General features: G+C 44.7%; 1 protein-coding gene across 1 annotated transcript in view; it reads right to left on the reverse strand.

The window, feature by feature from the left end:
• The window catches only part of RPS6KA5 (ribosomal protein S6 kinase A5), a 1,659,077-nt gene that overhangs the window by 719,798 nt on the left and 916,497 nt on the right, over positions 1–22,782 (reverse strand). The gene's annotated exons all lie outside the window — the stretch shown is intronic.

A 22,782-nucleotide genomic window follows, 5' to 3' on the forward strand; every position in this document is an offset into this window, starting at 1 on the left:
GCAGGCAGGGAATGAGGGTAATTAATGTTTCCAGGCTGTGGCAATGTTGAGTCTAAACACTTTTTAGGTACCACTGTAGCTTCCTCATATGCAGTCTTGCATATGGAATTAGCAGAATGCAGGATGCCATGAAGCCCAAAGCCTGCAGAATTTTTCTTGCAGGTAACTGGGTCTTTGCTGCCATCTTTTCGAAGTAAGAAGTCAGTTGCCTTTGTTTGTCTGGTGTGAGATAAGCCATCTGGGCAGTTGTATTTAAGCTTGCACCCAGGAATATTATCTCTTGAGAGGGTAATAGTTTTGATTTCTTTTTGTTTACTGTGTACCCTAGGCAAATTAGTAATCTTTTTACAAACGCCAGATGCTTCAGCAGAATGTCTTTGCTCTCTGCTTGAATGAGGCAGTCGTCCAAGTAGGGATATATTTGAATTCCACTGTATGCAAAATGCAATTACTGGTGGCAGGCATTTTGTGAAGACCCTGGGCGCAGTAGATAAGCCAAAGGGCAGTGAAGAGAATTGGTAGTGCACTGAACCAGATATGAATCTGAGGTATCTTCTGCACGTTTGTCTGATTGGGACATGCAGGTATGCCTCTGAGGTCCAAAGTTACTAGCCAAGCCGCCTTGTCCAGCATGGGCAGAAGCTGCTGTAGTGTCAACATTTTGAATTTTGGAATGTCCAGAAAAGTGTTTAGAATAGACAGGTCGAGTATTGGTCTCCAAGCTTTGTCCTTTCTGGGTACCAAGAAAAGTCTTGAGTAAAATCCTTGTCCCTGCTCTTGCTATGGTACTGGCTGAACAGCCCTCATGTCCAAGAGAGATGAGATTTGCTTTTGTGCCTCTGCCCATTGATTGTGTGGCAGGTCTGGCATACCTTTTGTCTTTGGAAGAGTGTGAAAGTGGAACCTGTTGCCCTGAGAAACTATATCCAAGACCCATTTGTCCTGGGTGATCATGTGCCAATTTTGTGAAAAAAGTGCTAGCTTCCCCCCTAAGGGTGCTGCCAAAAGATAAGTGCTCGGCCTTGGCAGTAGAAAGTCATTGGGACTGTTTCCTATATGACTGCGACTTGTCTTCTCCGATTTTGGAGGTAGGAGGACCCCATTGTTTAGGCCTGTATGAGCCTTGGGGCTGAGATCTGCCTCTAGGGCGTCTGTATCTGCCTCTTTGTGGCCTGTCTGACACTGGAAAGGACCAATTCTTAGAAGGCCAGTTCCTGCTAAATCTAGGTGGCTGAACCTGTAAAAAATCCTTTATTGTCTGCATAGATTTCACTTTATCCTCCATTTTCTTTAACACCTCTTCTGCCTCAACACCAAAGTATCACGCTGTAATGGAGCATCCAATAATTCTGCTTTAACATGATCAGGCAGATTCTGTTCCAGCTGAGGAGGGTGGGAGTGAGTATCTGCTACCTGCCTGCCTGGGAGAGAGGTGGTTGTGGCTTGCCACATAGATGACACCTAGCAGGAGAACTAGGTGTCTGCCTTTTGGAGCCTGAACTACTGTGTGTAATTACACCGTGAGTTAAAGGGGATCCTGAAAGGGCAGCTATAGCTGAGCTAGTTCAAAAGAGCTGCCAAAGGGGAGAAGGGTATTCTGCCAGGGAAGAGAATAGACCACCCCGCAACAAGTCTGTCGTACTCATTTTCACCTGACTTTTTGCCACAATTGACTGAGTTCATGATGGCTTCCTGGATGGGAATAAATGAGCCTAGGGGCTCTTGCCTGCCTGGGGATCCTCATCTCCTGCAATCATGACTGAGTTGATGCTGTGCAGGTAGAGACGCTATAGAGCTTGGTCCTTGGGAGGTGGGCAGTACAAGAAAAGTAGTCTTACACTGCTATAGAAATGAAAGAGCTCATCTTCAGTTAATTTTTTTTATGTTCCAGCACTTTCTGCTTAAAGGAGGGTCTGTAGTCATTGAGCTTATTATTCGAACTCAGCATCACTTGTAAGGTATTCAGGGAAAGCCAATTAATTTTAAACTTCTTCAAAATAAAAGTAAAGGCATTTAATAAAACAAGTGGATGCATGGTGGAAATACCCCATTCCCATGAAAAAAGAAGTTATGTCTTAAGTTCCATCTGTGTTGTTGCTCTTTTTTCATTGATCATGGATTGGTTCGGTTCTGAGCCTTCAGAACCGAGTTGGCCTAATACCAAGCTCGCGCCAGCCAAAAACTCTCGAGCTAAGATTCTACCCACAATGTCCTTCTCCCTGTTACCTCAGATCGAGTTTGCCCATGTTGAATACGTAAAGCAGAGGCCATTTCTGTGCAAATGCCCTAAGACACCACTTGGACCCAAAGTATCCCCCAGGAGCCTTTGGCGGGGGAAGGAGGGTGGGAAGTGATGAATGAAAGAAGATCAACAACACAGATGGAACGTTACGGTAAGACAACTTCTTTATCTGATGTTGTTAATCTTCTTTCCATTCATCACTGATGGGACAGAATCCCAATCTACCTTGTGATCCCTGGGTGCCCCTTATGGAAGAATGTTCCTGAGTACCATGGAACCGAAGGCAGCTCTCCCTCTGGAGACCACATTCAATTTGTAGTGATTGGTAAAAGTGTGGGGTTTAGCCCAAGTTGCTGCTGCTGCACAAATATCATCCATAGAAGCCCTAGAGTGGAAGGCTACGGATGTCGCCATAGATCTAATAGAATGGGCTTTAATATTCTGTGGCATAGGTTGTTTTGCAAATGAATAAGTGAAACGGATGCAGTCCCTTAACCATTTTGATAAAGTGACCTTGGAGACTGTATTTCCTATTCTAGGCCCAGAAAAGGAAATGAAACGTTGGTCAGTCTTAAGCATTGTTTTGGTCTTGTCTTGGTCTTGTCTAAATAAAATCTCAACTGCCTGTGCACATCCAAGGGATGCAGGCAGTATTCTCCTTTATTAGAAAAATTTGGGAAAAATACTGGTAGGTCAATAGACTGATTGATGGAAAAGTCAGAAACAACTTTGGGGAGAAAAGAGGGGTTTATCCGGAGTGATACTCTGCCCTTGTGGAAGATTAGATAGGGTCTTTTGGTGCACAATGCTTGAAGCTCCGAAATTCGTCTGGCCGACATGATAGCTACTAAGAGGAGAGATTTCCAATTTGAGGTCACATTTCGCTGCGGGTTCAAAGGGAGGTTGAGTCAAAGACCGGAGAACTAACGTGAGATTTCATGGCTCTACAGGCTGTCTGATTGGAGGTCTAATGTGAGAAACTCCTTTGAGAAAAGTTTTACATAAAAGCAGTGATATGAGAGGAATACCGTACAGCCCATTATGATAATTTGAAATCGCTTCCAGATGTACTCGTATGGTAGAGGCTGTAGGTACACCTTCGAAAAATTTAGACAGGTATTGCAAAACCTCTGTGACTGGAGCCGAATATGGATCTAGCACATAGCCCACAAACTCAGTGTGACACTCAACCACAGCCCATAAGGTATAACAACGTACCCAACACTCTAGTCATAGGTGACTCTATAGTCAGGCAAACTGATGTTCCACTTACCAGGCTAAATAAGGAGAAAGTTATTGTCAGCTGCATGTCGGGTGCCAGGATCCGCCACATAATGCATGCACTCCAATCACTCCACAAGTACAAATATGACTCTGTCATTGTCCACGTTGGTGTGAATGACCCGAGACGTACCTCCCTGGACTAAATGAACAGAGACATGGAAGAACTCTCCGATCTTGTAGCCCAGGCAGGTATGACCCTAGCCCTGGTTAGCATCCTGTCATCACCCAGAATGATACCAAAGTACAAGGACAAAATGATTGACTTAAACAACTGGCTAAGCTTCTGGTGTCATTCTAAGGGGATCCAGTATCTGTCTGCTTGGGATGACATGATTGACAGACCACAAGGCTTTGACAGAGATGGCCTGCATGTGTTGCCCTTGGAATTCCGGACACTGACTAAGGCTCTTGCCACCCCTATAGTGCCTTTTTTAGGCAAGGTTCAAATGACAAATTTACCACCGTAACAGGTACAAGCAAGCAAAATCTGATGGTAATGCTACACAATGCTAGAAGTCTAAACCTCAAAATGCATTCACTCGAGGCACTCCTTAAAATGGAGTACATCAACATCTGTGCAATGACAGAGACCTGGTTCAAGGCTCCAGAGAGCACCCCTGCATTATCAGGCTATAATTCATACCACACCTTTCGACCACCTAACCTGGACCGAAACACTAAAGGTGGAGGCGTGTCCATATTCATTAAGGATATCCACACCTCCAGGCTAGTTGCTCAGCATAATGTATCTGAGATTATCCAAGTGCAACTAACTCTGGGCAAGACAGCAGTCCAAATTGTAACTTGCTACAGATCCAGCAACATGCCTCAGGATTCCCACTTCCCACTCCTCATTTCTTGATACACTGGAAAATATTAGGGTACAACCCAACACCCTAATAATGGGCGATTTCAACAACCCCACCATTAAATGGGAAAACTACTCATACCAACATTTTGCTCAACGTTTTCTGGAATTCATAAATTCCAACACCTTGGATCAACTTATCCACACCCCCACCAGGGGCAGCAATATCCTAGACCTGGTCATTACCAACATGGGCGACCGGTGTTCCACACCAGAGGTCAATTCCTCGTTGGTCAGATCTGACCACAAGCTAAGCACCCTAGACATCCACATCCTGCCCCCACCCCCCATTAGGTAAACCACCGTAAAAAATTTCTCCAAAGCCAACTTCATGCTTCTTAAGACAGAAGTGGCAAACTTCGCGACACCCATGCAGACGGACAATAGAGGTACAACTGCTGAATCATACACAATGCACTTTATAAGCACTTAAACGAGTGCATGGATCATGCTATCCCTAACAGAACCAAGATGCTATCCTCCAAAAAAAGGAAGCCAATCTGGTGGTCCCCTGCCATAAACAAACTCTACAACAGAAGACAGAAACTGTTGCAAAAAAGAGTAATAGTCCATGATTGGAGGAACACCTTGGTCAGCCTCAATAAGAAGCCGAGATCCCTCATAAAATCCTCCAAAGCTAGTTACAAAAACAAAATTGCCACTGAATCTAAAGACAAACACAAAGCATTCTATTGTTAAGTCAAGAATCTCAAGGGCAACACTCAGATCTGCTCTGAGTTACAGCACAATGGCACTAAATATATAGAACCAACCGATATTGCCATCCTGGCAGATAGGTTCAGTACTAACTTTACCCCCTTCTCACCCCCTAAAGGGCCCATCTCTATACTGGAAGAATGCAAAGTCCCTGTAATCACAGCTGCACAGGTAAAAAACACACTCTCCAAAGTCAAGAACACAGCATCTATGGGACCCGACAATATCCCAGGCTGCATTCTACACAAACTATAAAATGAACTGGCACCTCACGAAAGCAGCACTTTCAATCATAGCCTCACTTCAGGCTTTGTGCCCACTGAATGGCGCACAGCAACGGTTATCCCACTCCACAAAGGGGGAGCCACTACGGACCCCGGGAACTACTGCCCCATTGGGCTATCGAGCCTGGTCTGCAAGGCCGTGGAACATATCATCATGGAACTTATAAACAAAGACATTAGTAATCTCCAAACTCTGGACCCCACCCAGTTCGGGTTTGTAAAAGTCAGATCATGTCTCCTAAGCCTGATAGATTTCTTTGAAGCAGTCACCAAAGTCACAGACGAGGGTAAGGTGGTTCACACAACCTATCTAGATCTCGCCAAGGCTTTTGACACCATCCCCCCCTCTCTGGAATTATAGATAAACTCACTAACCTAGGTATAAATCCCTATGTCACAAGATGGGTTGCCAACTGGCTCACTGACAGAACCCACACTGTGAAAGTAGCAGACTCCAAATCCAACTTCAGACCAGTGACAAGTGGAGTACCACAGAGTTCAGTCCTGGGTCCTCTTCTGTTTGGTATCTACTTTTCTGAAGTACAGGCTAACACAGAAGGTCTTTGGCTAACGAAGTTTGCAGATGACTGCAAACTAGGAGCCATAATCAAAACTCCTAATGATGTGGACATCCTACAAAAGAGCCTCACTGAGACAGATGCCTGGTGTCAAAGCCATGGCCTCAAGCTCAATGCCAAAAAGGGCACTGTCACCCCCTTTGGCAAAAACTCCGTACGCATGAGCTACCACATAGGTGGTAGTCTACCTAACGCCGAAAGTGTGATAAGAGAACTTGTGACACAGGTGGACAGTAGTCTCTCCTTTGATAATCACATTGCCACAGTAGTCAGGAAATCCTTCTACGTGGCACACTTCTTCACAAAAGGTTTCTCATCCTGGAAAAAAAAGAGATCATTGTTCCCCTCTACTCGTCACTCATTAGACCCATTATAGAGTACAATGCCCCTTTTGGTATGTACCTCACAAGACATCTACAACAACTGGAAAGGCCGCAGAAATACCTCACAAAGAGGATTACCGGCCTCAAACATATGACCTATGCACACCGTCTCAAAAAACTCTAGCTTTACTCCGTCACATATTGCCTACTCAGAGGCGATCTCTGCCTAACATACAAAGCTATGTCAAATCCAGAGTTGCTGGACATACTCCACTTAAAGAAATCCCAATCCCTCCGAGCTACACGCTCTAGGGACCTAAACCTTGTCACCACAATAAACAGAACATGCTGGAGGGATAGATTTCTGTCCCAGAGACTTCCCATACTCTGGAACAAACTACCTATCTATATCAAACAGAGCTCTTCATTAGCACTCTAAGAAAAATCTTGATGACTGGATGGGAAACAGGAAATTCACCCCGGGGATCACCTTTGTGGCTCTGCTTGACAGGGGCACAGGAAAATAATTTTCTTGGATGGCGAAAGCCAGGGTACCTTTCTGGCTGGGCTTATATAGACCCTAGGGCCAATAGCCTAGCAGTACCTACCTATGAACCTTAGACCAAATAGAGAACTTTTTCCATTTATTTCGATATAGTCATCTGGTGGATGGTTTATGAGAGGCCAGAATAATGTCACGAACAGGTGAGGTGAGATCATCCTGCCTGGCAACTAACAGAAGTGGAGAAACCAAGCTGTCAGCTTGAGACTGGACAGATTCGGGTGACTCAACCCTTGAGGGTGAGAAATCAGGTCTGGAATAGGGTCCAGAATCCACAGTCAACATAACAGATGAGGCCAAAGGAAGGGGAATCAAACTTGTCAAGGCCAAAAGGGGCTATGAAGATCAATTTGCTTTTCTGCAGAATAGTTTTCTTTATGAATTGTGGATTCAGAGGGATGGGGAGATGGGCATAAAGCCGTCCTGTGAGCCAATTGTGAATCAGAGCGTCCCTTGGGGACTCCCTCTTTGGGGGAAATAGGGCAAAATAGCTGCTGCACTTGTTGTTTGATGGGGAGGCGATGAGGTCGAAGCAAGGCTGACCCCAACGTCTAAAAATTTATGCCGCTACTTCGGGATTGAGAGACCACTCGTGGGACAAGAGAATACATCTGCACAACTTGTCTGCAATCACACTGGAGCTCCCTGGGATACGTGTTGCTATCAGAAAGCGGTTGAAAGCTATCATCCACTGCCAAATTCTCATGGCCTCTTAACACAGGGGGTAGGACTTGGTTCCTCCTTGCTTGTTGATATACCACACTACTGACATATTGTCTGACTGAAATTCAATCGTTTTAGAAGGAAGAACTAGTTGGAATTCTTGCAATGCTAACAGCACCGCTCTCAGTTCTAGAACGTTGATATACAGGTTGGCCTCCAACGTGGACCATGCGCCTTGGACTGTCTTTCCCTAGAAATGTCCCCCTTCCACCCTATCAGGGAAGCATCCGTGGTCACAATGGCCTTGGACTGCGGGGACTGGAATGGGTGTCTCCAAAATTCTGTGTCTGGCCTCATCCACCAAAGAAGGTCCTGCTTGCAAGAATTGGCTATCTGAATCTGAAAACATAAAGGGTGATGGTTCGGGAACCACTGAGAGAGAAGAAGCCAATGAAGAATTTGCATGTGCAGTTTCGCAAGAGGTACTATTGGTATGGAAGCTGCCATGGATCCTAGGACCTGAAGAACCTCTCTCGCTGAGACTTTATTTTGCAGAGTATCACCCAGAGCTGAAGCCTCAATCTCTGGAGTCTGAGCTGGGAGCGACACCAGACAGGATTGGGTGTCGAAGACTGCTCCGATGAATTCTATCTGCTGGACCAGAGTAAGATTGGGATTTCTGCCAGTTCACAGTTATCCCCAAAATCTCTGCCAGAGAAAGGATGTATTGTAGGGCTGTTACCACAAGATGCTTGGTGGGGGCGTTAAGGAGACAATCGTCCAAATATGGAAACACCAGGAATCCTTGCAGTCTCAAGTGAGCTGTAACCACTGCCAAGCACTTTGTGAATACTCTGGGGGCTGTAGAGAGACCGAATGGCAGGGCATAAAACTGATAATGATTGGCTTCTAGCCAGAAGTGAAGTAGATTCCTGGAACGTTTGTCCATTTTGATGTGGTAATACACGTCCTGGAGATCTATCGAGCACATCCAATTGCCCTCCCTTAGAAAAGGGAGAATGGACTGAACCGTGACCATCCGGAATTTGATTTGGGCAACAGACTTGTTCAAACTGCTGAGATCCAGAATGGGTCACCACTCCCCTGTCTTTTTTGGCACAAAAAAAATCTTGAGTAAAATCCGGATCTGCATTGGTCTGGTGGGACTAATTGGATGACTCTTTTTTGATGCAGCTTTTTTATTTCTGAAGCTGCTTCTTCCCTTTGACTGGGTGTAACGTCGGAAAGTTTCATTGGAAGTTTTGGATAAGTGATGAGGGGAATGGTGTAGCCTCTGGTTATGATATTCTGCACCCAACGATAGGTGGTAATAGAGTGCCAGGCAGCTTTATGCGGAGAGAAACGACCCCCGACTGTTTCCAGAGGAAAGCAATCGGGCCGCTATTCAGGAGCACTGGTAAGGCTGCCCAGAGAAGGAATCCCTGGGGCCTTGGTTACATGGACCCTCTCTGCCTCGATAGTGGCATCTTCCAGAATTGTTACCCCCTCTGTCCATGGGTGTATCATCATCACGCGTAGCACGGAAAGGACCCTGAGACTTTTTGTGCCACATCTTCCCACTCCTCTGGTTCCTGGAAAAGGAATGTTGAAGGTTGGAAAAACGTAGACCTATGGCAGACAGGGTCTTACAGTCTTGCTCACACCTGGCCAGAGTGTTCTTTACCTTGTAGCCAAAAAGGGAAGATGCTTTGATGGGAGCATTCAGAAAGGAAGACTTGAAGGGATCCGCGAGGTCACAAATGCGCATCCAGGCATGACGTCTCATAACTATGCCTGAACCTGCAGCTCTAGCCACCCCTTCGGTTGCATGTGAGAGCAACCTTATGGACGAGTTGGAGATCGATTCCAGGGTTGCGAGCTGCAAGGCAACTTTATCCCTTACCTCGTCAGACACTTGTCCTGCGAGTGTTCCAAAGAGTTCGGAGATCAAGTCTCTTTGGAGCCTCGTGAAATGTGCCAAGTAGTTCAGGGACTGTATGACAAAGGTCGCTGATGCAAAGACTCATTTCCCCAATCTGCCCACGGCCTGGGACTCGCTGTTGGGCAGGTCAACAGTAGGACTCTCTTCAGCTAGATCCTTTTTCATGGCTGCCGCCACCACCATAGCATTGACTGGGAAACCTTTGGACCAATGTGGGAGAAAGTAACTTGATGGGTCTCCGAGGGATTGCCTCAACAGAATCAGGGTTCTTCCAAGCATACTGCACCATGTGCTGAACTAGCTTGTCTGCAGGCGGGGTCACCCAAGAGGTAGATGGCTGGGCAAGTAAAGCCTGCAGAAACATGGACTCCACAGAAGAAGGGCTAGTGGGCTTCCAGTCACCCCTCTGTTTCAGCATTTCAAGGATGTCTCCAAAGGAGACGTCATCAGGGGGTGACCATGGGGACGCTTCACCATCATCGAAATCAGTGTCCTCTGTTAGAGTCTCCTCATTCTGATTCTAGGTGCATCCTCTTGCACAATCTCTTCCGTGGGGGCTCCTCAGTGGGGGCTTTTAAGGAGGACTCAGAAGAGTGGGTACCCTATAATGTGTGTTCCTGTGGCTTCCCTGCCTAGTGTCCTGGGGAGGTGGCCTGTGGCAGCTGTAGCTCAAGGGGAGAAATCTGAGGATCCGACGTTGGAAGAATGCTTCCAGAAGCAAGTGCCCTCTCCATAGCATGGAAAGCAGGTCCACCTGAAAAGGGACGGGAGCCCAGAACCAAGGAGGATAACCTTGGAACTTGGGTCACACCCCGCTCCATCGAACCCACTCCCGAGGATGGAGCCTCAAGCAGGACTGGTGCAGACAAAGCTCCCAGCATCAAAGATGGAACCGAAGAAACACTCGAGACCGTGCCATGAACCGAAGAGCCTGCAGCCCAATCACAGGGTTGAGGAAGGTTTGGTTCAGGTGGAACCAAGGACCAAAGGGTCAGTCCTGGAGCCCCAGTGAGGTCCACTACAGGCGCTGACATGGGGTGTTCCGAAAGGGACGTCTGAGCAGAAAGCTTTGGAACCGGAATGGTCAAAGGAGGAGAATAGGATGGAGTCCATGGAGAAGTCAACCCAAGTCCTGCAGGAGGACAGGTCCTGGAAGGAGTGGGTATCCTTCTGGCTGCCAACAGCTGATTCACAAGACGCACCACATCAAATTCTGAAAGGCTCCTGGTGGAACTAGTGGATACACCCAATTGGGAGTCAGGTCATTCTAGGAATGGGCTATACACTTGACCTAGAAACGGGTCTAGGGATGGAGAGTATCGGGTCTGTGGTGTGGCATCTACCAGCACCGATGTCTCAAGTTTGGAGACAGGAAGCAGTGGGGTCAAATCTGCTCTTGTCATGGTCATAAAAGAGCTCGGTGCCGAAGGGGCACTTGGAGCCGATATGGGAGATTCAATCGTCATTGCAGAGATAGGCATCAAAGGAGTAGTACTCGAGTCGAGGTTGATAGTCGGTGCCGGAGACATTATTGGAGCTGATGTTGGCACCGACATAGTAGCAGTCAAGGTCGGTGCTGACGAGGCAGACTTATGCTCCGAAGATAGTTTTGGCACTTTAGATTTCACAGACTTACCCTGGTCACCAGAAGATTAAGAGGGAACCGAATGGGGCCTTTTCTTATCTTTAATAGGAGGGGTTGAGACCTCCCTTGCAGAAAGGGCCTCTGAAAAGGACGACTTAAGTAGGCCCTTCAGTATTAACTTATTCTTATGCTCATTCACAGTGCACTGACTGAAACTTTGACAAATCACACAGGGAGGTTGCACCGAAAGATGGGGCACCCCCAAGCAATAAACACAATTATCATGAGTCATTATTTGGAAGTTTACTGTTATACAAAGTACATGTTTGAAACCCGATGTACCCCTTTTATCAGACATCATGAAACTCTAAACACAACAATCAAGGTTTTACAAAAGACTATGTTCTGCTTTTTCTATGTCTAAACCTATCTAAATACACACAATATCTATCAAAAAGGTCAAAAATGCAGGTAGACAGAAAAAGGAAAGAGAGAAGAAATACCAACAAAGCTATTCAAGGAATACCACAAAGGTAGAGAGAGAAGGCCATACCGCCAATGGTACTTAAAGATTACCAACCGGGTAGAAGTAGGATTGAAAAGTAAGTCTAAGTGTAAATATAGAGAGTTATGAATATAAACCACAATCGAGAAGAAAAATGACAACATTTTTCAAAAATATCAAAAAGTGTCCACTTAGCTGAGAGCTCGGCTGAAACGTGGCTTTACAGCTATGCGGCAAACAAGATCTGGAGTAACAGGGAGAAGGGCATTGTGTGTAGAAGCTCAGCTCAAGAGTTTTTGCCTGGCGTGTGCTTGGTATTAGGCCGACTCAGTTCTGCGGGCTCAGAACAGGACCCATCAGTGATGAATGGAAAGAAGATTAACAACATCAGAGCTGTTATTTCAACTCATTTATTCTTTGCCTGCCTGCCAGACCCACAGTACCTAACTTAGAAACAGGCAAGCCCAAAGCAGTAAGACTTTGTACAAGATCTAACAGGCATGGTCTAGTTAGATCTCTAGTGGTGGTTGCAAACTACATAATATGTATTTAATTTGGCTTACACCAAAGAGGCTGGTGATTAGGTTAAGCTAAATAAAGTCTACCCCAACACTTTGCCTGCAAGTAATCAAAATATTTTTGATAAAGGTAAGTTGCAGAGCTTAGGCTACTAAATTATTTTCTGAGACATTCGCCTGAAGACAGGAAAGTGGCTCCAGACCCCCTTATTTAATTTTCTGCTGGACTGACAGCTAGCTTCTCCAATGATGCTATCTTTGGATTTGTAGTCAGAACTGGCTGAGAGGTGGCCTGCTTGAGATTACTGACAACTTCCTCTGGCGATGCAAAAGTAGCTGTATCTCCAGGGAGCTGAACACCAAGCTGGGCAGTGTACTGTAGTCGAAACTTTCACTTAGTCTGTCTACAAATTCAAATGACTGTCTGTAATGCTGCCCTCAAGTCTAGTGACTGTGGAATAGTTGTGGTCCCAAAAGATCCATGAATGACCAATTCTGACCATTTTGTCTGGTGACCATAGCTGTATACAGCATTTTGTCATTTAGTGTGCAAGTCTCAATTGTCACCAGCGCTGGCCTAGGCATTTTTGCTTTTAGGTGGTGTGGCTAAAATTCCTAGGAGCTTCTTCTATCTGGATTGTGTCAGTTTCCAGTCTGGTCCATTGTGCACTACAGACTCCTGTGTATTGAAGACAGTCACTGCCTTCCCCCTTTTTGGGATGCCTATAAAATGCAAATTCTTTTGTCGGTCCCAGTCCTCCAGGTCAGCTAACTTCACTTCCATTAGCTCAAGACAGCCGACCACTGAGCCAGCTTGGTGTTTTACATCCTGCATGTGGAGAGCTGATCAGAGAGTTAATCTTTTGTATTTTTGGCAAGACTTGGTGTATGCTTGCCAAGTGTGTGCCCTCTGTGATCGGGTCCAAGGCCATAGGTGCAGAAGGAGCACTGAGTAGGTCTTTTGGCTGGCTTCCTTCTGCACACTTTGATTCGCTCCTGAAGCTACATATCTTTTTGGTTTACCCACTTACCTAAAGAATATCTGAAAGTTGCAGCTACTTTCACTGCATATCCAGTCTCAGTCTTGATCAATTGATCCATTCAAGAATCATGTCCCATCTCCCTGGAAAAAAGAATTACATCATACCTCTTCACAAAGGTGGTAACACCTTTGAAATAAACTTTAGGCCTACTGCGATCTTATCCTCCCTCTCTAAAATTCTAGAAAACTGCAGAAATCAGCAAATCTTACAACTTCTTCTTTTAGAAAATCTACTATCCTCTACCAAACACATTTTTTGCTCATACCATAGTGCAACAAAGTACAGTTGTGTACACTTACCATAAATGTAGATGTTCGAGTGTCTTCACTGTTGCAGTCATCACTGTAGGGTTCTTCCTGCCGGCAGGCAGCCCTCGGTCGGCCAGAATCCCAAAGTCTGGGTCCGGCGTCGGCTGTGTACTCACCCTCCCTGACGTTAGTGCGCCAGGGATACAAAGCTCCCAGCCGACGCCATGTTCTCCAGTTTTTCTTGCCCCAGATGTCAGGTGCCTAAAAGTAAAGGCTAAAACTAAAACAAAAATATAACATACAACAAACCCCATACCCTGTAGCAAATACACCTCAGAAGAAGGGTGAAGCAGGGAACCACACCAATAAAAATATAAGAGGGGACAGGAGGGTGGGTAACCCAGACTGCAACAGTGAAGACACTCGAACATCTACATTTATGGTAAGTGTACACAACTGTACTATGTTCATCGTGTTTCACTGTTGCAGTCATCACTGTAGGGCTGAATCCCAAAGCTGAGATAAAGGGTGGAGGTTATTGAGTAGAAGGGGCGGCTAGAAGGCCTTGCAAGACTGCAGAAGCAAAGCCTGCCCTAGACTTAGAATAAAGAGGGAGATTATAGTGCTTAGAGAAAGTATGCACTGAACTCCAAGTAGCAGCTTCCAAAATATCTTTGGTAGGGACTCCCCTGAGAAAGGCAGCTGAAGTAGCAGCAGCTCTGGTAGAGTGAGTTCTAATGTTTCCTGGGATTTGCTTTCCATGATGAGAGTAACAAAATCTGATTCCATGAGCAATCCAGTTAGAAATGGTCTGTTTTGAAATAGCTTTTCCTTGGGAATTTGCTGCATAAGAAACAAACAGTTGTTCTGTTTTCCTGATATCCTTGGTTCTGTCAAGGTAAAAGCAAAGCTGCCTGTGCACGTCCAAAGAAGGCAAGATCCTCTCCCCCTTATTTTGTGGATTAGGGAAAAAAGTTGGCAGGTGAATAGTTTGGTTTAAAGCCACTTTAGAAACCACTTTAGGCATGAAAGTAGGGTTAGTCCTCAAAGAAACCCTGTCTTGATGAAAAATAATGTAAGGTTCCACAGCCATGAGCGCTTGTAACTCCGAGACTCTCCTGGCTGAAGTTAAAGCCAGTAGGATAACAGTCTTCCATGATAAATACTTTATATCAGATGTGGCCGCAGGCTCAAAAGGAGGCAAAGTAAGTTTTTCCAGGACATAATTGAGGTCCCAGGCAGGGATGGGTGGTGTCCTAGGGGGCCTTAAATTCTTTGCTCCTCTGAGATATTGTTTCAGAAGTGGATGTGAAAAAATTGGAGGATCTGTATTATAATGTGCAGAGACAGCTGAGGCATGTATTTTTATGGAGGAAAAAGATAAACCCTTATGCAACATATCTGTTAGGTAATGTAAAATCAATGGAATATTTGGAATGTGAGGATCTGATTCCTGAGTATGCATCCAGGTGCAAAATCTCTTCCATTTACCTTCATAATATTTCCTAGTGCTAGGCCTTCTGGCTTCTAAGATAACATCCATGACCTATTTGGAAAGGGTAGGATTAATCATATACCCTGAATACGCCAGGCTGCCAGGCTGAGAGTTTTGATATGAGAGTGCAGGACCTGGCCCTGATGTTAAGACAAAAGATTTGGAATCTGAGGTAGAATCCAAGGACGTTCCTGGGATAGATTTATCAGTGTTGAGTACCAAAATTGTCGAGGCCAATTCGGGGCTAGTAAGATCATCTTTGGTTTGTCCTGTTTTATTTTTAATAACACCCTTGGTAGAAGAGGTAGTGGTGGAAAGGCATACCAAGAGAGGTTCCTCCAACTGAATGAGAGAGCATCCACTTTCCATGCTAGCTTGTGATATGTCCTTGTGCAAAAAGTCTGTAACTGGTAGTTGTGGGGAGATGCAAATAGACCTATGTCCTGGCAGACCCAGGCTTCTGTAATCATCTTGAATATTTGGGTGTCTAGCATCCACTCGTGTGGGTCTGACAGGTTCCTGCTCAGGCTGTCTGCCAGAGTGTTTTGTTTTCCTGGCAGGAATTGAGCTTGTAGGTCCATTTTGAAAGCTAGTGTTGTAAGCTAGTGCTGTGTTCCATAGAGTCATGGCTAGTCTGCAAAGGGGGTAGGAGTGTGAACCCCCTTGCTTGTTTATGTACCACATAACTGTGGTGTTGTCTGTCTGTATCAGTAGCTGCCCTGGCTGTAAAAGATCCCTGAAAGCCAAAAGGGCATTCTGCACAGCTAACATCTCTTTTAAATTGATATGTAAATGCTTCTGATACTCTGTCCAAAAACCTTGCAGGCCTTTCCCCTGCAAGTGGGCTCCCCATGCATAATCCGAGGCGTCCATGGTTATCACTTGGTAGGCTGGAGGTAGACTGAAGGCTTTCCCTTTGTTTTGAAGACATGCCATGGCCCACCAATGGAATTCCTTTTGCAGGCAAGGCAAGACAGCAATCTCTGTTTCTAGACTGTGACAATGCTGGGACCATACGCTTTTTAGGTACCAGTGTATCTTCCTCATATGCAGTCTTGCATATGGTATGAGTAGGATGCAGGAAGCCATGTAACCCAAAGCCTGCAGGAATTTCCTTGCAGTTAGCTGAGACATTAACGCCAAGCTTTTGAAAGTTGAAGCCAGTTGTAGTTGTTTTTCTGATGTCAGGAATGCCATCTGGGTTGTTGTGTTTAAAAGAGCACCCAGGAAAGTTATCTGTTGAGTGGGTGTCAAATTTGACTTTTACGTTCACAGTGAATCCCAGGTACTTGAGTAGATTCTGAACAAATTCCAGGTGCTGGAGTAAAATGTCCTTGCTGTCTGCTTGAATAAGGCAGTCGTCCAGATAAGGGTAAATTTGAATTCCCTTGAGTCTGCAGTAAGCTACTACTGGTGCCAGGCACTTGGTAAAGACCCTGGGTGCAGTAGACAAGCCAAAGGGCAGCGCAAAGAATTGGTAATGTTTCGAGCCTGCCTTGAACCTGAGGTATCTTCTGCACTCCTGTCTGATAGGAATGTGTAGGTAAGCCTCCTTTAAATCCAATGTCACCATCCATGCATTTTTGCTCAACATTGGCAGGAGCTGCTGCAGAGTAAGCATCTTGAACTTTGGTATCTCCAGGAAAGTATTTAAGACTGACAGATCCAGGATGGGTCTCCAAGTATTTTGCTTTCAGGGAACTAGAAAGAGTCTTGAATAAAAGCCTTGTCCCATATCTGAATTTGGAACCAGTTCTATGGCCCTCATAGCCATGAGGGACCTCACCTGTTTTAATGCCTCTGCCCATTAAGTTTTTGGTAGGTCTGGCCATCCGTTTGGTTTTGGTAAGGTGTAAAAGTAGAATTTGTAACCTCTTAAAACTACATCCAGAACCCACTTGTCTTGGGTTATGTAAGTCCAATTTCGGTGAAAAAGAGAAAGTTTCCTCCCAGAGGAGCTTCCGGGAGAGAGGTTCCTGGAGCCATGCAGGGGGAGTCATTGAGCCTGTTTCCTATAAGGTTGAGACCCATCTTCTCCACCCCTGGGGGTGGAAGCACTCCACTGTCTAGATCTACAAGAGGTCTGTGCTTGGGCCCTCCCTCTGGGGCACCTATATCTACCCCTCTGAGGCCTGTCCGAGCTGGGAAAGGACCAATTTTTAGCTGGCCAATTTCTGCTAAATCTAGGAGGCTGAACTTGTAAGAAATCCTTAACCATTTGCATGGATTTTGCCTTATCCTCCATTTTCTTTATAACCTCTTCAGCCTTAGACCCAAACAAAACATTATGTTGAACAGGAGCATCCAGTAACTTTGCTTTCACTTGATCAGGCAAATTTTGTTCCTTTAACCAAGCATGCCTTCTAATGACCGTGCCAGTGGCAGTCGCCCTGCAAGAGGCCTCCAAAGCATCAAAACCACAGTGTAAGGTATGTTTCTCCACCTGCTCAGTAGCATGCATCAAATCATGTAATTCCTTATTATCTGCACATGCAGAAATGGTACCCAGGTTTTGTTTTATAACAGACAAAAGGTATTGCTGATAAAGCAGCAGACGTGTACACTTTTTGCCCCATCTCTCCAAAGCTCTAGAATCCTTATCTGACGGAATAGGGTTCTTAGCAGTGGCGGCCTTAACACCCTTAGGACCCTGAGAAATGGTTTCTGGATCAGCAGTAGGATTTTTATAAAGAAACTGGTGGGAGTCAGGGACTCTGTAATATCTATCAGGCTTAGCAGGGGCCGGAGAAAATGAGTCAGGAGTTAAATTAGACTCAGAAAAAACATCATCCACAATATCCAAAATGGGAGGAATAGCCAGGGGTCTGTGTTGGGGAAGAAGAAGGAAATCCCTAAGCCTTCTCTTAGATTCAGAGGACTCCTGTCCTTCTCCAGTGAAAGTGTTCCCTCATGTCATGTAAAGTTTCCCCAAAAGAGTAATCCTCAGGAGGAGAGGCTGAAGGAATGGATTCCTCAGCATCAGAATCCTCATAAGGAGGGAAAGTATAATCCTGTTCAGAGGAAGACACTGAAGAGATAGATGCCTGATCAGAAGATTCATAATCCAATTCTTGTCTTGGCCTTTTGTCTGGAGAGGGATGTGAACCCCTAATCATAGTTAGCAAGTCCTCCGCCATTTTAAGCATTTGTTTTTGAGATTTAGGTCCCGGATCAGAGGAGGCCTGGGCTTGAGTCTTTGTTTTAGAAGGAGTCTTTGCCTTTGCCTGAAGCTGCGTAGGCCTGAAAACCCCCTCGGAAGCCGGTACCTGCACAGCAGCTCCGGACCCATCCGAGGGAGCATTATCCGAAGGTCCTGCACCTGGAGTATTCAAAGGCCTAGTTGGCTCCTCGTGGGAGTCCGTTTCGGCAAGCGGTTCTGTAATGGCCGACGACAGGGGCTGCGAAAGTGCCTCACTGACGACGGCCGAACCGGCAGCTGGCTCTGATTGTAAACTGTCGTCTGATTTGGACCTCAGAGGCCTATCCTTATCCTTGTGCCTTTTATGAACTCCGGTAGTCGGAAGCATGTCTGACGACATGCTATAATTAAATCGCCTCCCAAAGTAATGAAAGGCAAAATCGTATCTCCGTTTAATAGTACGTTGATTAAATCTAGCACAAAACCGACAACTAGCTACGTCGTGGTCAGGGCCTAGACAAGGAATACAGTAAGAGTGAAAATCCTTATGAGGTATTTACTTCCCACATGAAATGCAATTATTAACTTTTTCTGACATCGGTCTGGAGCAAGAAAAAAGTTTCCCCAATGGGGTACTTAGCTTTGAAAAGAAGAATGTCTTCGGTATGAAGCACCAAAAATAACAGGAGACAGCCGACCGGCACTTGCGAACTGCTTCTACCGCGCGGCAAGAAAGACTGGAGAACATGGCGTCGGCTGGGAGCTTAGTACCCCTGGCACACTGACGTCAGGGAGGGTGAGTACACAGCCGACGCCAGACCCAGACTTTGGGATTCTGGCCGACCGAGGGCTGCCTGCCGGCAGGAAGAACCCTACAGTGATGACTGCAACAGTGAAACACGATGAACATCTGCCCTGGTTGCCTTCTTAGATAACTTCAAAGCTAGAAATAATAACTTTGTCTCTTTCCTGTTTTTTAGGTCTCTCCAAAGCATTGTGTCTCTCACTCAGAATTACTCTCTGAAGTGTCTGCCCTTGGTCTGTCTAATACAACAGGCAACTGGTTTGTCATCTGCCTTTTCCACCAGCAACAATCTGTATAATGGCTATCTACATACTCGCCTTTTCTCCTAATTCATACTGATATGCCCCAAAGCTCTATCCTTGGAAGTCTACTCTAACATCTTCGTTAACAACTTACCATAAATCCTCCAAACTGGCTTCCCTTATCCAATATGCCAACAACTACACCCTCATCTGCTCAGCAAACACTCTTCCCCATTTACACTCTATTTCTCAAAATGCCTTAAATTCACTGAACACTGGTTCTCTGAAAAAGAACTAGGCATCACAATTGATGATCAACTGAAATTTGATCTTCATATACAAAACTGTATAAAAAATACATCAACAATTCTGTATACTCTACAGATAAAAAAAATCCTCACCAACTCCTCCAGTCACACTTGCAAACACATACCCTCCTACCTTCTCTATTCTATGCTCACCTGTTCTGATCAATATTCAAATCTCCCTCATCACAAAACTAGAACTATTATAACAAGGCAGCTAGATTTGCAACCAATCTGTCATATAAAAGTCAACACTGCTCTGTTCTGAAAACATTAAACCGTCTTCAACTGCCCAATTACCTCAAGTACACTCAACTTCTACTTGCCCACAAAATGATATGTAATCCTTTCCACTGTCCATCCATCAGTAACTTTTTCAAACAGCACCTTCCTAAGCTTTCACATTACTCATCTAAGAAACAGCTTCTTGAAATCCATAAACCTAAAAACACACACACAGAAGACAAAGTTTATACTCCTGCATAGAAGTCAAAAACCAGAACAACATTCCTATAAACATTAGGTAAATACCTACAAACTCCATTTAAGCATTCAAGCATACCTTAAAATGGTTTACTGTCATATACTTGAAGTTCAAAACAAAATCATCGAATTTACTTAAGCAAGTCCCTAGTACACACAACAAAATGCCATATTTCTGCAAGGGGGCTACGCCCCCTGCAGCCCCATTTGGGAGCACCCCCTGCAGATAATATATTCCAACTCCAAGATCGTACTACAGTGGATAAAAGGGCTATTTCCCAATCCCCACTCTACCACGATATGTATTCAGAATGCCAAAGACAGGTGTGTGAATGCACTGCTGCATTCGTGAATCTGAACACTAGCATTTGTGAAGGCTAGGCGGAATGGGAATCGTCCAAATGTTGTTCGACATTCCCATTTCCGTCTAACAGGTACTTGCCATTTTGATAGTAAACCCCTTAAAATACCTTCTCAGCTCTAGGCTCTGTACTTGCCTAACTCCATTTACTTTCCCCTTCCTATACACTCTCTCTCTTTTCCCCTTCTCTTCCATACTCCCTCCTCCTTGCAATCTACTATACACCCACTATCTCTCACTGCTCTTAGAACCTATCCTTATTTCTCTCATTTCCTTCTATATCATCTTTATATCTCCTTTCACCTCGTTCTTCTCCACCTTCTTTGACCTTTCTTAGTCTATTAAAATACTTGCACTGTCAAGGTTCTGTACCTCCTGCAGCTTATTACTTATTTCTCCATATTTAAATATACTTGAATAATTATATACACATATGTATGTTTTCTGCCTGTCTCCAATGTAATCATGTTTTTTTCTTCTTCTGATCTTATTTGTATAATTTATTGCAACTTCTTTTACTATTTGCATGTTTCCGAGACATAATGTTATATATCTATATTTAATATAGATATATACATATATATATATATATACATATACACACACACACACACACACACACACACACACACACACACACACACACACACACACAGATACGGTTTACTATCAAAATAAAGTAAGCAGTCATGACAAATATTCACATCCTCGAACAGGAACCGCAAATGCCATCAAGCTGACTGCTCAGAATGTTGATTTTTTTGGAAGGAAAAAAAAAAATCGACATTCAACACATTATGGAGCACTCACCATCCAGAAAAAAAAAGTGGGAAAAAAACACACATATATCTACTGTTTTGTGGGGGGGGGGGGGTAAGCCCCTCTGCACCCCCCAAACCCTCTGCTAATTATATATTCTAACTCCAAGATTGCACTACAGTGAGGAAAAGAATCATTTTCCTGATCCGCACTGTAGTGCGATCCAAGTCCAAACACTGACGTTCAAAAAGTACAGTTTTGTACCTACCATAAATGTAGATGTTCGAGGATTCCATTGCTGCAGTCCTGACTATTGGGTATAGTCCGCGTCCCAGTCGGCCCGAATACCAGAGTATAAGGCTGACGTCGGTCAGGGCGCATTAGACTGACGTCAGTACGTCAGGGTACTAATGCGCATGACCGACGTCATATCCTCAGTCTTTTCTTGCCCCAGATGTCAGAAGACCCAAAAAGACAAGTCCCAAAACAACCTGCACCAAAAACATGTATAATATATACAACAATATATATATATATATAAAATATAAGCATGTAAACTCACCTACACAACCACCCCTAAACACAGAGGGGAAGGAGGGAGGGTAAATTGGACTGCAGCAATGGAATCCTCGAACATCTACATTTATGGTAGGTACAAAACTGTACTATGTTCTTCGCCTTCCATTGCTGCAGTCCTGACTATTGGGTAGAATCCCAAAGCAGAGGTAAGGGAGGCTGGCAAATTATAAAGCAGCAGGAGCTGACAACATGCCTTGTAAAACAGCTGTGGCAAAACCAGCCCTAGTCTTAGAGTATATAGGAAGGTGATAATGCCTAGAGAAAGTATGCACTGAACTCCAAGTAGCTGCTTCCAGAATATCCTTAGTTGCCACCCCTTAGAAATGCTGTTGAAGTGGCAGTAGCCCTAGTGGAATGAGGCCTAATCCCAGCTGGAATCTCCTTGCCATGATGGGAATAACAAAATGCAATGCAAAAGCCAATCCACCTAGAAATAGTTTGTTTTGACACAGGCTTGCCCTGTGAACTCAAAGCAAAAGAAACAAGTAACTGCTGAGACTGCCTAAAATTCTTAGTCCTGCTCAAATAATAACGCAATTGCCTGTGTACATCTAAAGTGTGCAAAATCTTTTCCCCTTTATTTTGAGGATCTGCAAAAACGTAGGCAAATGAATAGTTTGGTTTAAAGCCACACTAGAAACCACCTTAGGCATAAAGGAAGGATTAGTACGTAATGATACCCTGTCCTTATGGAAAATCAAAAGGGCTCTACTGCCATAAGGGCCTGCAACTCAGACACCCTTCTTGCAGAAGTAATAGCCAACAGAAAAGCAGTCTTCCATGACAAATATTTCAATTCAGCAGTAGCTGCAGGCTCAAAAGGTTGTAGAGTAAGTTTTTCCAACACAAAATTGAGATCCCAAGCAGGAGTAGGAGCTCTACGTGGGGGTCTTATATTCTTTGCCCCTCTAAGAAACTGCTTGAACAAAGGATGCGAAAACAAAGGTGGGTCACAATCATAGTGAGCTGAAATTGCTGCAGCATGAATCTTTATGGAAGAGAAGGACAAACCTTTGTCCAATAATTCAGTAAGATATTGAAGAGCCACACTCAAATTAGGCTCTGAAATATCCAAATTCTTTGCTGTACTCCAAAATAAAAATCTCTTCCATTTTTCTGCGTACACTCTCCTAGTACTAGGCCTTCTAGCTTCCATAATCACATTTAAAACTTGTTGAGGAAGTTGAGACCTGCTGTGTTTCAACACAGAATATGCCAGGCTGTGAGATGAAGAGATTGAAGCTTGACATTG

Source organism: Protopterus annectens, chromosome 6.part0 (genome assembly GCF_019279795.1).
Source record: "Protopterus annectens isolate FY-2018-M chromosome 6.part0, PAN1.0, whole genome shotgun sequence".
Taxonomy (NCBI): domain Eukaryota; kingdom Metazoa; phylum Chordata; order Ceratodontiformes; family Protopteridae; genus Protopterus; species Protopterus annectens.